At 43.7% G+C, this 15,396-nt stretch overlaps 1 protein-coding gene across 1 annotated transcript in view; it reads left to right on the top strand.

Moving 5' to 3' along the window:
• Positions 1–8,776: 8,776 nt before the first annotated feature.
• Positions 8,777–15,396, top strand: part of LOC143480533 (uncharacterized) — a 214,644-nt gene continuing 208,024 nt past the window's right edge. The window contains exon 1 of the mRNA XM_076978281.1: positions 8,777–9,552. The gene's annotated coding sequence lies outside the window, so the exon portion shown is untranslated. The remainder of the gene's footprint in view (positions 9,553–15,396) is intronic.

Here is a 15,396-nt window from a genome sequence, read left to right as displayed (position 1 = left end):
GATTCTCTTTGTAGCAATAAGACCATCATCAATCAAATTTTATTTATATAGTGCTTTTTACAACAGTTGTTGTCACAAAGCAGCTTTACAAGTGTCCGAGTCCTAGCCCCCAGTGAGCAAGCCAAGGGCGACAGTGGCAAGGAAAAACTCCCTAGTTTTTTTGCATGAGGAAGAAACCTTGAGAGGAACCAAGACTCAGGGGGGGAACCCATCCTCCTCTGGCCGACACCGGTCACCATGACAACAACAACAACAATTTAGACAGAAAGAAGAGAAAGAAAAGGAAAAATATGTAATAATGTCCATCATGATGTATGCATCCGGTTAGGCAGGAGGTGGCTGGCTCAGGATGGATCGCTGGTCTCCTCATCTCATTATTCCTCAAGCAGGCAGGCAGCCATGTGGAGAAATGAAACAGGGAAAATTAGCTCTGTATGAGGACATATACAGGACAGGTAAAATTATAAACATTTCCGGAGTGTGGCAGCAACTCCGGCATTTAGTTAAATTATTACAGCCTAGCTAAAAAGGCAGAACCAGAAGGTAACATAGGCTTGGGGGCATTCTGAGACAATGGCATCCGTCCACTGCACTGTCAACAAACTTGAGTGACCACGAGCAGTGACGGGACGACAGCACCAGCGCCCCAGTCTACCATAAAACCCTTCGTCTATGAACCCCTGGATCTGTACTTTTATCTAAGGGGGGATATTAATTATCAAACGCTAAACTAAATAAGTGGGTTTTCAACCTAGACTTAAAGATTGTGACTGTGTCGGAGTCCCGGACGCATTTAGGAAGATTATTCCAAAGCTGGGGGGCCTTACAAGAAAAGGCTCTTCCCCCTGCTGTTACCTTATTAATTTTTGGAACTAATAAAAGACCAGCACCCTGTGATCTTAGTGGGCGTGGGGGTTCGTAATAGGAAATAACGAACCCCCTATTCCTGAAGGTACTCAGGAGCAAGCCCGTGCAATGCTTTATAAGTTAATAAAAGAATTTTAAAGTCAATACGAAATTTAACTGGGAGCCAATGCAGGGCTGATAGGACTGGACTGATATGCTGAAATTTTCTAGTTCTGGTCAGAACCCTGGCTGCGGCATTTTGAACTATTTGAAGTTTATTTAGATTCCTATTTGAACATCCTGACAGTAGTGCATTGCAGTAGTCTAATCTAGAGCTAACAAAGGCGTGCACCAATTTTTCCGCATCATCCTGTGATAATGCATTTCTTAATTTAGCAATGTTACGGAGATGTAGAAAAGCTATCCTAGTAGTATTATCTATGTATTTATCAAATGATAGGTCAGAGTCGAGTATGACGCCTAGGTTTTTGGCTACTGTGCCAGGTGTAATGGGGTAGCCTGCGAGATTAAGCATTAGATCTGGAATTTTCTGTTTTGGGGCCTTAGGGCCCAGAAGGAGAACTTCTGTTTTGTCCTCATTAAGTTGGAGGAAGTTTAGAGACATTCACACAGGCCTCAATTTTTCTTAAACTGAGTTTGTGATCAGGTTTGGCTGATATGTAAAGTTGAGTGTCATCTGCACAGCAGTGAAAATTGACACCATGTTTGTTTATAACTGTGCCAAATGGTAGCATATATAATGTAAATAATAGTGGTCCTAGAATGGAGCCTTGCGGGACCCCATATTTAACTTTTGTACATTTGGATGGAATATTATTGAGCTCTACAAACTGATAGCGATTTGTTAAGTAAGAATGAAACCATGAAAGGGCTGTGCCAGAGACTCCAACCCAGCGTTCTAACCTTTCTAGCAAGATCCTATGATCCTATGTGTCGAAAGCTGCACTAAGATCAAAAAGCACTAACAGCGATACATAACCTTGATCTGAAGCAAGGAGGAGGTCATTTGTTACTTTAACTAATGCTGTTTCAGTACTGTGATGGGGCCTAAAACCGGGTTGGAACTTTTCAAATATGTGATGCCTATGCAGATATAGGCATAATTGCTGGGCAACAGCTTTTTCTATGATCTTAGATATAAATGATGTGTTTGAAATGGGTCTATAATTAGATAGTACAGTAGGATCAAGATTTGGTTTCTTAATCAGAGGTTTAATAACTGCTAATTTACATGATTTGGGCATGTGACCTATTGTAATGGATGAGTTAACTATAGTTAGAAGAGGTTCAGTTACCGCTGGTAATACCTCTTTTAATAACTTTGATGGAACCGAGTCTAGTGTGCAGGTAGCACAATTTAAGGAAGAAATTATTTTTTCTAATTCTGATTGTGGGAGTGGATGAAAAGCATCAAGTTTTTCTCCCAGTATGCGATTTAAATCGATGTCAACCAAACAGATGGCATACCAGTTGTATTACTAATAAAAGGTTTTATATTTTGTCTAATATTCTCTATTTTATTATCAAAAAAATCTATAAATACATTACTAGTGAGGTTTACTGGAATCTGAGTTTCTGCGCCTGCTTGATTTTTTGTAAGTTTGGAAATAGTATTAAAAAGAAATCTAGGATTGTTTTTATTTTTCTCTATCAGTGAGGCTAGGTATGCTGAGCGTGCTTTAGCGAGTGCCCGTTTGTAGTCAATGACCACCTTTGGAGGTGACCGCCTACCAGGTGAAGAGGCAGTTGGAGAAGCTGAAGCCAGGAAAAGCTGCAGACCCTCATGGAATTGTCCCAAGAGTCCTGAAGGTCTGTGCCTCTCAGCTGTGTGAGATCCTCCAGCAGGTGTTGGGGAAATCATCATGTCTGGTTCCTGTTGCAAAAAAAGTCTCAGACTTCCACTCTCAATGACTACAGACCAGTGGCTCTCACATCTCATGTCATGAAGGTCCTTGAAAGACTTGTTCTGACACATCTCAGACCTCAGGTCAGCCCTTTCCTGGACCCCCTGAAGTTTGCTTACCAGCAGAAGGCTGGAGTGGATCATGCTGTGATCAGGCTCACTATCATCTTGACCAGGCCAACACATCTGTGAGAGCCGCCTTTTTGACTTTTTCGTCTCAAGTGCTTTTAAGATATCTAAAATGACGTCACTGGATTCGTCATTTTATGAGTCACACATCCGTAATTCTTATTCAGGATATCTCTAACGTAATTATGACTAGTCAAAATGACATTTTTAGATATCTGAATTAAAGAAGTACGTGCATTACGCCTCTTTTGCGATGTCGCCGAGTCGTCGAAACTGCTGCCTGCGGAATTTTGGGTGGGTAAAATGGCGTTAGCTGTTCTTGAAAAAATTGACAGAAAATGCCACAATCTTGAAAGAGCTCAACGGTATGGATTATGCGGCACTAAAAATAGTGTTAAAAACACGAGAATGCGAGTTCGACTGTCCTGACATCGCATACAGACCACTGATTAGCTAGAGTGACCAGATGTCCTCTTTTTCCCGGACATGTCCTACTTTTGAGACCTAAATAAATGTCCGGGGGGAATTTCAAAATCGTCCAGGGTTTTGTTCGACTGACACAATCATAATACATGTACAGTGCATTGTGATTAGAATTGCCACTCCGTTCCATTCCACTTAATTCCAGGTTTTTCTGTATCGCAAATTAGTCACATACTTCTCCTCAAATCTATCTACTTTATATTGTGTGTGTGTGAAGAAGAAAATGTGGGCCTGTCAGTCTACCCCCGAGTGTTTACAAGCGAAAGCACGTGTGTCCGCCGGTTCTACGGCAATGCCGAAACTAAAGTGAACGTTTACGGAGGAGTTAAAGAAAAAAATTCCTGTGCTTCCGCCAGGGTCGTGAACCATATGAGGCAGAGTGCTTGATGTGTACGGCAGGTACTATGTTGTTTTGTGGTGTTCAATAAATGCAATTTTTACACAGACACCATGTCATTTGTGTCATATCAAACACAGATACACCGATGACCCCGGCAAAAAAGGTGTCCTCCTTTTCAGAAACCCAAATCTGGTCACCCTAGATTAGCAAATACAAAGAGTGCCAAGTTTGGCACCAAAATGCTACGTAAATCTGGGACGTATTGACTAGACAAAATGATTATTGAAGATATCTACAAACACATTCCGACTAGTCAGAATAATTATTCAAGATAACAGGAATAAAAAAAAACATCTAGATAAAAAATATTCAAGATATCTGCAGTTTATTTGTAGACATTTTAAATGACTTTTGACTAGTCAAAAATACAGTTCTGGATATCTCTAACTTTGTTATGCCTAGTCATTACTTACTTTCAAGATATCTGATATTTAATTTGCACTAGTCAAATCCTAGTTTAAGATATCAAAAAATATGTTTAAGATATCTTAAATAATGAGTATGTTTAAGATATCTTTAATTAGAATAATGAGTCAGAACAAAAAACGAGATATCTGTAATTGACTTTTTGACTAGTCATAATTTAATTGACTAGTCAGTAATTAATTGCAGATATCTTGAACTTGAGCCTCCATACAAATCAACGGTGAATATGACGTAATTTAGTCAGAATGTAATTGGAGATATCTCAAATTGACATTTTGCCTAGTTAAAATATAATTAGAGATATCTTAAATTAAATATACAGATATCTGTAATGTAGTTACAGATATCTCGAATGTAAGTGGGGTGAAGCCCATTTTATGTTAAAACGGCCTTCAATACAAACAGGACAGAAATACAGTGTGAGTCAGGCCTTATGTGACATCACAAACAGGACAGAACTACAGTGTGTCAGGCCTTATGTGACATCACAAACGGGACAGAACTACAGTGTGTCAGGCCTTATGTGACATCACAAACAGGACAGAACTACAGTGTGAGTCAGGCCTTATGTGACATCACAAACAGGACAGAACTACAGTGTGAGTTAGGCCTTATGTGACATCACAAACAGGACAGAACTACAGTGTGTCAGGCCTTACGTGACATCACAAACGGGACAGAACTACAGTGTGAGTCAGGCATTATGTGACATGACAAACAGGACAGAACTACAGTGTGTCAGGCCTTATGTGACATCACAAACGGGACAGAACTACAGTGTGTCAGGCTTTATGTGACATCACAAACAGGACAGAACTACAGTGTGAGTCAGGCCTTATGTGACATCACAAACAGGACAGAACTACAGTGTGAGTCAGGCCTTATGTGACATCACAAACAGGACAGAACTACAGTGTGAGTCAGGCCTTACGTGACATCACAAACGGGACAGAACTACAGTGTGAGTTAGGCATTATGTGACATGACAAACAGGACAGAACTACAGTGTGTCAGGCCTTATGTGACATTACAAACAGGACAGAACTACAGTGTGAGTCAGGCCTTACGTGACATCACAAATGGGACAGAACTACAGTGTGAGTCAGGCCTTATGTGACATCACAAACGGGAAAAAACTACAGTGTGAGTCAGGCCTTATGTGACATCACAAACAGGACATAACTACATTATATATATATATATATATATATATATGTATGAAGAATTTGGTTCCAAAACGCTATAAATCCATTTTGATCAATTTGAGTAAAAATGTGTTTTCTTTAGCAAGAAAGTGGTAGGCTAAAAACCACTATTTTCTGTTTCAAACTATCAAATACCATACTAAGGTTAAAAAACACAAACAAATCAAATCAAGATTTTAATATTTAAAGATTTATTTTAAAAAAACAATTCGTTTTTTTCAAAATGTCTTGTATATCCTTTGGCATCAATAGAACATTTTTTTTTACTGAAAATGTGCAAAATACAATAATAAATAACTGTAAATTGTACATCTTAATATAATAGTTTGACCCTTGGGCCTAAAAACACAAATTTCAAAACATTTCATTAACGAACAAGACATTGTCACGCTACAGCCCCGAACCCCTCCCTTCGAGCGTGTGTTAATGTTATCCGTGTCTTTGTATGTACGTCTGCGTGTGTGTGTGTGTTTGTGTGTGTGTGTGTGTGTGTGTGTGTGTGTGTGTGTGTGTGTGTGTGTGTTCACTTGTCTCGTTAGACTAATGTGTTTCACGCGGTGCTTGTTAGGCTACGTGTATATAGTGTGTGTTTGTATCGTTTGGTGCTCATCTTTAACGTGACATTCGTTGTGTGTGTTAAACCGTGTCAGCACGCCGTGAGCGTGTACTGTTTAGTCACTAAACAGTAAACGCTCACGGCGCATCATAACACCAGTAGAATACACTAAACTTTAGTGTATTCTACTGGTGTTATGATGCGCCGTGAGCGTTTACTGTTCAGTGTGATTGACACCTGTTTCAAGACGCCGTGAGTGTGTCCATCGTCAAGCTCAATACACGTAGCCTTTGAATGCACCTCGTCTTTGCATCCTCGACTCCCTCGCACCCGTTACAGACATAATTAGTAAAATAGTATAACTATTAACATAAATAGTATAGCTGCTATACGAACAGGCTCCTCTATACCATCAAAACCGTTCATTTTAGCGGACTTTGAGAGTGAAAAACGAGATATATTTTAACAAAGTAGGCTACAAGAAATGCCGGGCGGCTCAACAGGTCGCGTCTATGGTTTCCATATGTGGTGGTGCGCTGAGATTGGATGAGTGGAGATGTGGCGTTCTGCGGGAAATCAGGATTGGCGTTTGTTGCATTTTGGAAAGAAAGAGAGAAAGCAGGGCAGTATTACACGGCGGATGTGGCGTTTAGATCAAAATTGAATATTAGCTTTTCAAGAGTGGTCACATACCATTCTGATTCCGGCTCTAACTCATTTTTTTTTTATGGCGTTTATCGCGTTTTGGAACCAACCTCTTCATATATATATATATATATATATATATATATATATATATATATATATATATATATATATATATAATTATATAATGTGTGTGTGGGTATTACGTTGTCACGTAGGGCAACGCCCCCTCTCGTAGCTGTCACTCTGGGTTCCCTCATGTCCGTGTTCCCTGCCTGTTTGTCCCGCCCTGCTCGTTGGTTTTGATGTTTCCTTGTTTGTTGCCACGCCCCAGTGTCATTGTCATCACCTGTCCCTAGTTAGTTTCTTTGTATAAAGTCCCAGTATTTCCCCAGTCCAGTATCCGTGATTTTGTCTACTTCGTGCCTTGTGCTTTGGTATATCTGTTCGTTGTGAGTATTGTTTCCGCTGCCTGCATTCCTGCCTGTTCCGTGTTTCCCCGTCGTGTTTGGTTTATCTGTCCGAGTATGTCTGTTGTTATTTCTTGTATGGACTGCCTTCCCGTTATGACCCCTGCCTGCCACTACGACTCTGCTTTTGGAATTTCCTGTATTAAATCTCGCTCTCCTCCGCGTTTGTGTCCGTCTCCATGTTCTGCCCAGCGCAGATCGTTACATAATCACGGATCTTACAAGGACACAGCGAGGGAGCGAGACTCTGGTGAGTTTAATCGCTGCGATGAGATGTTGGCTGGTTCGGTCCAGTTCAACTCTCCGATATCACAGTGTGAACGAACCAGAGACAGAAATTCCCCTGGCGCTGTGGGAACACGGAAGTCTCGACGCGCACCAACGAAAGCCCAGTCACTTTCGTTTTCGACTGGCTTTCGCGTCGAGACTCCTGTTGAGCGCTACGTGTCTGCCCGGCTTGATCACTATAGGGAGGAGAAACCTATAGTACAAGTCGCGGGCAGACGGATTGAGTGCACAGACTGGCGTTTGCTAAACCCTCGGTTGGCTCTCGATGGCTTCTGCGAGCTCCCGACGCCTCAGAGGAGGCGGAGCCGTCGCAGAGAGAGCCGCCGAGGGGCTTCTGTGTCTGTGTATTCTTCCAGGCTCACCCAGGACCCTGAGGAGGAGGACCTACCGCCGCTGACCCCGCCAGCTATACATCACGACACCCCCAAGTATTTTTTGGGGGGGAGTACAAGCCACGTCGGCTTGGCGGACACGCCCCCCGATGACGTCGGTATAGTGGCTCCGCCCCCCGAGGACGTCGGCTTGGCGGACACGCCCCCCGATGACGTCAGTATGGTGGCTCCGCCCCCCGAGGACGTCGGCTTGGCGGACACGCCCCCCGATGACGTCAGTATAGTGGCTCCGCCCCCCGAGGACGTCGGCTTGGCGGACACGCCCCCCGATGACGTCAGTATAGTGGCTCCGCCCCCCGAGGACGTCGGCTTGGCGGTTCCGCCCCCCGAGGACGTCGGCTTGGCGGTTCCGCCCCCCGAGGACGTCGGCTTGGCGGTTCCGCCCCCCGAGGACGTCGGCTTGGCGGTTCCGCCCCCCGAGGACGTCAGCATGGCGGTTCCGCCCCCCGAGAACGTCGGCTTGGTGGCTCCGCCCCCCGAGTGCATCTCCTCACCTCGGATTCCTGTCCCCGCTGCCCGTAGGCAGTTCGTGCCTGTTCCTGTCCCCGCTGCCCGTAGGCAGTCCGTGCCGGTTCCTGTCCCCGCAACCCAGGAGAGGTCGTCCACGCCGGTTCCTGTCCCTGCGACCCAGGAGAGGTCGTCCACGCCGGTTCCTGTCCCTGCTGCCCGTCGGCAGTCCGTGCCTGTTCCTGTCCCCGCGACCCAGGAGAGGTCGTCCACGCCGGTTCCTGTCCCCGCGACCCAGAAGAGGTCGTCCACGCCGGCTCCTGTTCCCGCTGCCCGCCAGCGGACCCTGCCTGTTCCCGCTGCCCGCCAGCGGACCCTGCCTGTTCCCGCTGCCCGCCAGCGGACCCTGCCTGTTCCCGCTGCCCGCCAGCGGACCCTGCCTGTTCCCGCTGCCCGCCAGCGGACCCTGCCTGTTCCCGCTGCCCGCCAGCGGACCCTGCCTGTTCCCGCTGCCCGCCAGCGGACCCTGCCTGTTCCCGCTGCCCGCCAGCGGACCCTGCCTGTGCCCGCTGCCTGCCGCCCGGCCGCGCCTGTGCCCGCTGCCCGCCGCCCGGCCGCGCCTGTGTCCCCAGAGACTGTGCTGCCCTCTATTGGGCCTGGACTCTTTGTGCCCCCTGCTCTGCCATGTGCCCCTGTCTCGTTGCCCATGTTCCCCTTGCTCCCATGTTCTGTCCCTGGTTTTGTGTTGGTCCCAGTTCCTGTGTGTGTACCTGTTCGTGTCCTCGTGCCCGTCCCTGTGTCTGTGTCTGGTCGTTTCCTCCAGGTCCCTGTCCCCGTGTCTGTTCCCCAAGTCCTGACCCACTTTGTTCCTGTGCCGGTCTCTGTAGTCCAAGCCGTTTTTGTCTCAGTGTTAGCCTCTGCCCTGTCCCCTGGCCCCGCTCCAGTGTCTGTCCCCGGTCCTGTCCTGTCCAGCCCTGCTCCTGTGCCTCACCCTGGCCCTATCCGGTCTCCCTGTGTCCCGTGTCATGCCGTGTCCCAGGTCCCTCGTCCTGTTTTGTCTAGTCCTGTCCCTCCGGTCTGTCCTGTGTCCGCTGTCCCTGTCCTGTCTGCCCTTGCGTGCCCCGGAGTGGCACGCTTTGAGGGGGGGTTCTGTCACGTAGGGCAACGCCCCCTCTCGTAGCTGTCACTCTGGGTTCCCTCATGTCCGTGTTCCCTGCCTGTTTGTCCCGCCCTGCTCGTTGGTTTTGATGTTTCCTTGTTTGTTGCCACGCCCCAGTGTCATTGTCATCACCTGTCCCTAGTTAGTTTCTTTGTATAAAGTCCCAGTATTTCCCCAGTCCAGTATCCGTGATTTTGTCTACTTCGTGCCTTGTGCTTTGGTATATCTGTTCGTTGTGAGTATTGTTTCCGCTGCCTGCATTCCTGCCTGTTCCGTGTTTCCCCGTCGTGTTTGGTTTATCTGTCCGAGTATGTCTGTTGTTATTTCTTGTATGGACTGCCTTCCCGTTATGACCCCTGCCTGCCACTACGACTCTGCTTTTGGAATTTCCTGTATTAAATCTCGCTCTCCTCCGCGTTTGTGTCCGTCTCCATGTTCTGCCCAGCGCAGATCGTTACATACGTGAAGGGACCTTTCTGGACTTCCATAGCACAAAAAACATTTCTTGTTTGAAGTTACAGACCTATGTATGTTTTATTTAACTGCAGTAAATTTACAAAAAAATATTATTATTAAAATTATAATAATAATTATTATTGTTTGTAATAAATGCAAAAATTGTATTTGATGTCTGGAAATTTATTTATTTGAGTGGTAGTTAAGGAGGCTTATATTTTAAGTAATACAAAAGCAAATAAATTAAGGCAAGTGTTTGCATGGATTTTTCTATGTTGGTAGAATTAAAAGAAATTAGTTCTGACAACTTAAATTTGAGTGACTAAACTTTGAATTCATTTAGTTGTGTTTATTTAAAAAACTAAGTATGTTCAACTTAATTTCCAGCCCTCCGTCAACTCAAAATATTTAAGTTAACTCAACATATTGATTTTAGTTATACTGTGATAATTTATTTAAGTGTATTTATGTTACTTAGATGGGTTACATACTACAGCAAGTTAAATCAACTCAAAAAGATCCATGCAAACACTTGCCTTATTTTTTTTAAAAGTAATTTTAACACTTCATTTTTTACAGTGTAGGCAGGACAGTATCTCCGCCAGAGACCGTATCTCCGCCCCAACATTCGTTAGGATACGCCCACCAGTATAGACACTTGACGTTTTACAAAATAAACAAAGGTAAAAGGTTTTAATACTGCTGTCGAGAGTTTTGCTGTTGAGAGTTTTGATAGAGTTTTGCTGTTGAGTGCGTTCACGTTTGAGCGTCTGGTATTAGATGTCAACCAACATCTAGGTCAATCACCTTATCGACACACCCCTTTAGATAACACTTAATAACTTCTATAAAATCTGGGTCTTATAGAATTGACAAAATATAATTGCTCAAAAAACTTATTTTACGTGTAATAAAAATTCAAAGTTTCTCATCTGGCCCGTTCACTTACATGGGAATGGGCAGGGTTAAAAGTTGTACTGCAGCCAGCCACTAGAGGGCAGCTGACACACGGAGGCTTCACTTTTCACTCGTGTCGTCCAGTCCACTTATATATACGGTCTCTGTTATGAACGTATGTAGAACTGTATTTTAAACACTAATTTGTCATTGTATGGTTTGGTAATGATACATATTGTGATGAGGTCAGAAGAACCTGTCTCATCCCCATTATTGCAAAGACTCTATGATGTGATGAATTAATGTTATCACATGTTTTATGAATCATGTTGTGCACTGGGAAATGTATACTTACCTGTGTTGGAAATGCAAGGGAGTGCGGGCGCCTGTGTTGTGTATGTGTTATTATTTGTCATGTGTGTGTTTATGTTAAAGCCATTTTATTGCATACCCCTATGAACGCACCCCAGTCGGTAATTGGTTTGGTCCAATTAAGCAGATGGTGGGGTTATGGGTATATAGGGACAGAGTGCAGTGAGAAGAGAGGATTGGTTTTGTAGAGGTTGGTTTGGTTTCCTGAGTGTGTCCGTACTGGCTGCAGTAAGTCAGTGAGAAAGAGGTTGCTTTAACGTGCTATGGTGCAGTTTAAAAATCTGATGATAACCTCAAGATTTTAACATTCGTTTGTTTTCTTTTTGTGTACAAGTTTTTCATTTCTTTTTGTCCACGGGTGCTGTGAATAAACTTACCCATTGGGATTAGAAACATATCCTTCAAGCTTGTCTAAATCTCTCTGCGTCCAGTGATGGCTTAGTTACCTTGAAAAAGTAATCCGATTACTGACTACTGATTACACCTTTTAAAAGTAACTTAGTTACGTTACTGATTACTTGATTTTAAAAGTAACTACGTTAGATTACAAGTTACTTTAGTAGTTACATTCAGCAGCAAAATTAATTTTTCCAATACACACTTTATTGGAAGTGCATTTTTAACAGTAACAATGTATTGAAGCAGGTTCGGTAACTGAGGCAGAAACTGCTTAACAGATAACAGGAGGGAAACTTTATTGATAACGCACCCCTGGCGCGCGCAGGCCCCCCCCCCCCCCCAGTGTCACTTAAAAGGCTAAGACTCCTTGAGTGGCCAAGTGTCTGTCCATTAGGGAATTCGCTGTGAGCAGTAGTAATCGCTACAGTATCTCCTGACATTACGTTTGTGTAGCTGCGCGGTATTATTTGTAAATTCATTTGTAAACGTAATACAAGCGAACTATTCAGTCAGACACCTTGTGAAACAAAATACCATTAGAATTTCAAGCATTTTAAAGTAGGCTACATTACCCAAAATTCCAGCACTTTTCAAACATGGAACACAGTGCAACATTAAAATTCGTCAGGTAAATGTTCATTCCCCTGTTTTTGAGGGGTGTTTCTTTATACTACCACATATCGTTACGGGAGGAGACCAAAAAATGACTTGTAAAACGTGCTCGCGCTCTCACAGGGTCGCGCGGAGCATGCGGAGTCGAGCGCTACGGTCAGACGCAAAAGTAGAACTGAGCCAAGAAGAAAGCAAAAATATATATTTTTACTAGGGAAAATAAAAATAGTAACGCACAGTTACTTAGATAAGTAACTTTAATCTGATTACTGGACTGGAAATAGTAGCGCGTTATATTACTCGTTACCGAAAAAAGTGGTAAGATTACGCGTTACTAAGTAACGCGTTACTGACATCACTGTCTGCGACACAGACTCAGCACTCCGCTTAGGAATAATTACGACCAAAGTCTGGTATTTGAACACAAGGGACCTGCGGGCGACCGATGTACCCCCTCTCCCGATGACACACATTTAAGTAACTTACACTTTATCATGGATTATGGGAACAATGTCAACATTAGACATGGCGAGGAGACTGGGATTGTGTCTGTAAGGAGGATACATCTGTTTCACATGGAAAGCAGTCAATATTTGTGTCAAATTAAATGTGTTTTGTTATAGCACATATTTCTATTGCAAAATATGCTGTCATGAAATGGAAAAGCATCACAAAAACCATAAAAACATTGTTTCTATATAATTCAGTCTGAAGGTGTTTTGCCATTATGGCCACTAGATGGTAGTCAAGCTACATTTATTTGATCATAACCAAAGGTCATTTGTCATCTAGACTGTTTTTTTATTTGAATTGTTTGAATATATGTTTAAAAATACATACACTGAAATGTATACAGCCTTCATAAGCATTAGAAATGTAAGGAGTGTTGAATGCATTCATTGCAGTAGTGTTGAATGCATTCAAGTAGTGTTGAATGCATTCAATTGATTAGAAACAATAGTCTTGAATAGTTTTACCAACAAATTATATAAATAACAGTGAATAAGAATAAAATAAAACAACAAATAGAAACAAAACATGAAGCACATAAATCAGTGAATCATAAAATTTTAATCAATTTCACTTACATTAAAGACATCGAAATGAACATTTATCTCTTAAAGGAGCCAATTACTCATCAATCATTACTTAACGTGTGGTGTTGTAGACACTCCACCAACTTCTGTAAGGCCACAGTTTGCCTCTCATTTGACTTTTGAGTATCAAATTATCACATTACTAGGCAAATGAGAAAATTTGCCCTTCTGCTCTCTCCCAGAGACTAGATGGAGCCTTTCCTTTTGACCCACACACACAAACCTATATCAGCCCACATGTCAGTCTCATTCAGCCCTTGGTTATCTAGTAGAGTGGTGTGGGTATTGGCACATGGTGGGGGCCCTGGGGTCACCCTTATGATTTTCTGTGCAGCCATCCTGCCCTGTCTGTCATACTGGGAGATGAATCATGTTATTTTGCTATTTGAGGACAAAACAGTTTCATTCGAAGGTGATGAACCATGCTGTGGGATGGACAGCTCTGCCACCTCTTCTTTGTCATTGTTTTCTGCCTTCTGAAAACCTGAAAAATACACCCTGTGCCTAATTGAAATGATCACCCAGTTTCAGCACAGAGAGAACTAGGAGTAGTCTTCTGTAGCATGTTGACAGCCTCTGACTGCATATCCCCAATAGCAAACAACGATTTCAAGAAATTTAATTTTTATTCTTTAGTCTGAAATTGCTTTTATTTTGTCTGTGACCTATGTGTGAGGTCATAAAGTGGAATGTGTGATATGTTCAGCAAGAGATTCTCTTTGTAGCAATAAGACCATCATCAATCAAATTTTATTTATATAGTGCTTTTTACAACAGTTGTTGTCACAAAGCAGCTTTACAAGTGTCCGAGTCCAAGCCCCCAATGAGCAAGCCAAGGGCGACAGTGGCAAGGAAAAACTCCCCAAGGGCATGAGGAAGAAACCTTGAGAGGAACCAAGACTCAGGGGGGGAACCCATCCTCCTCTGGCTGACGCCGGTCACCATGACAACAATTTAAAGAACGAGAGAAAAACAGAAAAGATGTGAGGGATAAAGTCCATCTTGGTGTAGATTTATAAACACGAGTCCTTTATGTTATTCCTGTTTAGTTCTATCCATCATCCTTTATCCATCATCCACACTGGTTAGTCAGGGCAGTGGGTTGATCCTCCCTCATATCTGGTTAGGCAGGAGGTGGCCGGCCCAAGATGAATCTCTGGAAAGGCTCGTCTCTCCTCATCTCGGTGTGCCTCGAGTAGGCGGGCAGCCATGTGGAGAAGATAGAACAGGGAAAATTAGCTCTGTATAATGACCTATACAGGACAGATGAGATTATAAACATTTCTGGAGTGTGGCAGCAACTCCGGCATTAAGTTAAATTATTACAGCCTACCTGAAAAAGGCAGAACCAGAAGGTAACAGACTTGGGAGCATTCTGAGACATTAGCATCCATCCAATGCAACAAACTTGAGTGACCACATGCAGTGACAGGATGACAGCACCGGTGCCCCAGTCTACCATTAAATCCTTCGCCTATGAACCCCTGGATCTGTACCTTTATCTAAGGGGGGATATTAATTATCAAACGCTAAACTAAACAAGTACGTTTTCAACCTAGACTTAAAGATTGAGACTGTGGCAGAGTTCCGGACACATTCTGGAAGGTTATTCCATAGTTGGGGGGCCTTAGAAGAAAAGGCTCTTCCCCCTGCTGTTACCTTATTAATTGTTGGAACTAATAAGAGGAACCAGCACCCTGTGATGATAACTTCCTGGAGGTACTAAGGAGCAAGCCCGTGCAGTGCTTTATAAGTCAATAAAAGACTTGGATCAGTCTGTTTTCAGAGCCCTCCACAGCACTGAATCTATGCGCTATGAGCGTCCAGCAAACTAACAGTTTCCACATATCCATGGCCCGTCCTTTCTACATTTTCGACAGGTGTACTTGGCGCACACAGCACACCGCTCTGAGCTGTGATTTCTGTTGCAGTGTATCTGCACCTGACACTGCGTCTTCTTTCCAGGAGCAGGCGGAGGTCGTTGCTTTTTCGCCATTGTCTTTTCCTGTAAGAACCGACGCCGAAGTTCCTCAGCAAGACCATGTAAAAAGTCTCTTCTTCTCTCCGTGGACCCTGTGCATGCCTTGTATAAAATATGTGCGTTCATTGCTGCCAAGTCTAGCATGTTGTAGAACACTGCAACTGGCCACCTGCGTGTTCCTGCGCGGACCGTATACCCACGCACCTTCTGGT

The sequence above is a fragment of the Brachyhypopomus gauderio genome, chromosome 17 (genome assembly GCF_052324685.1).
Source record: "Brachyhypopomus gauderio isolate BG-103 chromosome 17, BGAUD_0.2, whole genome shotgun sequence".
In the NCBI taxonomy this organism is placed as follows: Eukaryota; Metazoa; Chordata; class Actinopteri; order Gymnotiformes; family Hypopomidae; genus Brachyhypopomus; species Brachyhypopomus gauderio.
This window is presented reverse-complemented; position numbering and strand designations above follow the sequence as displayed.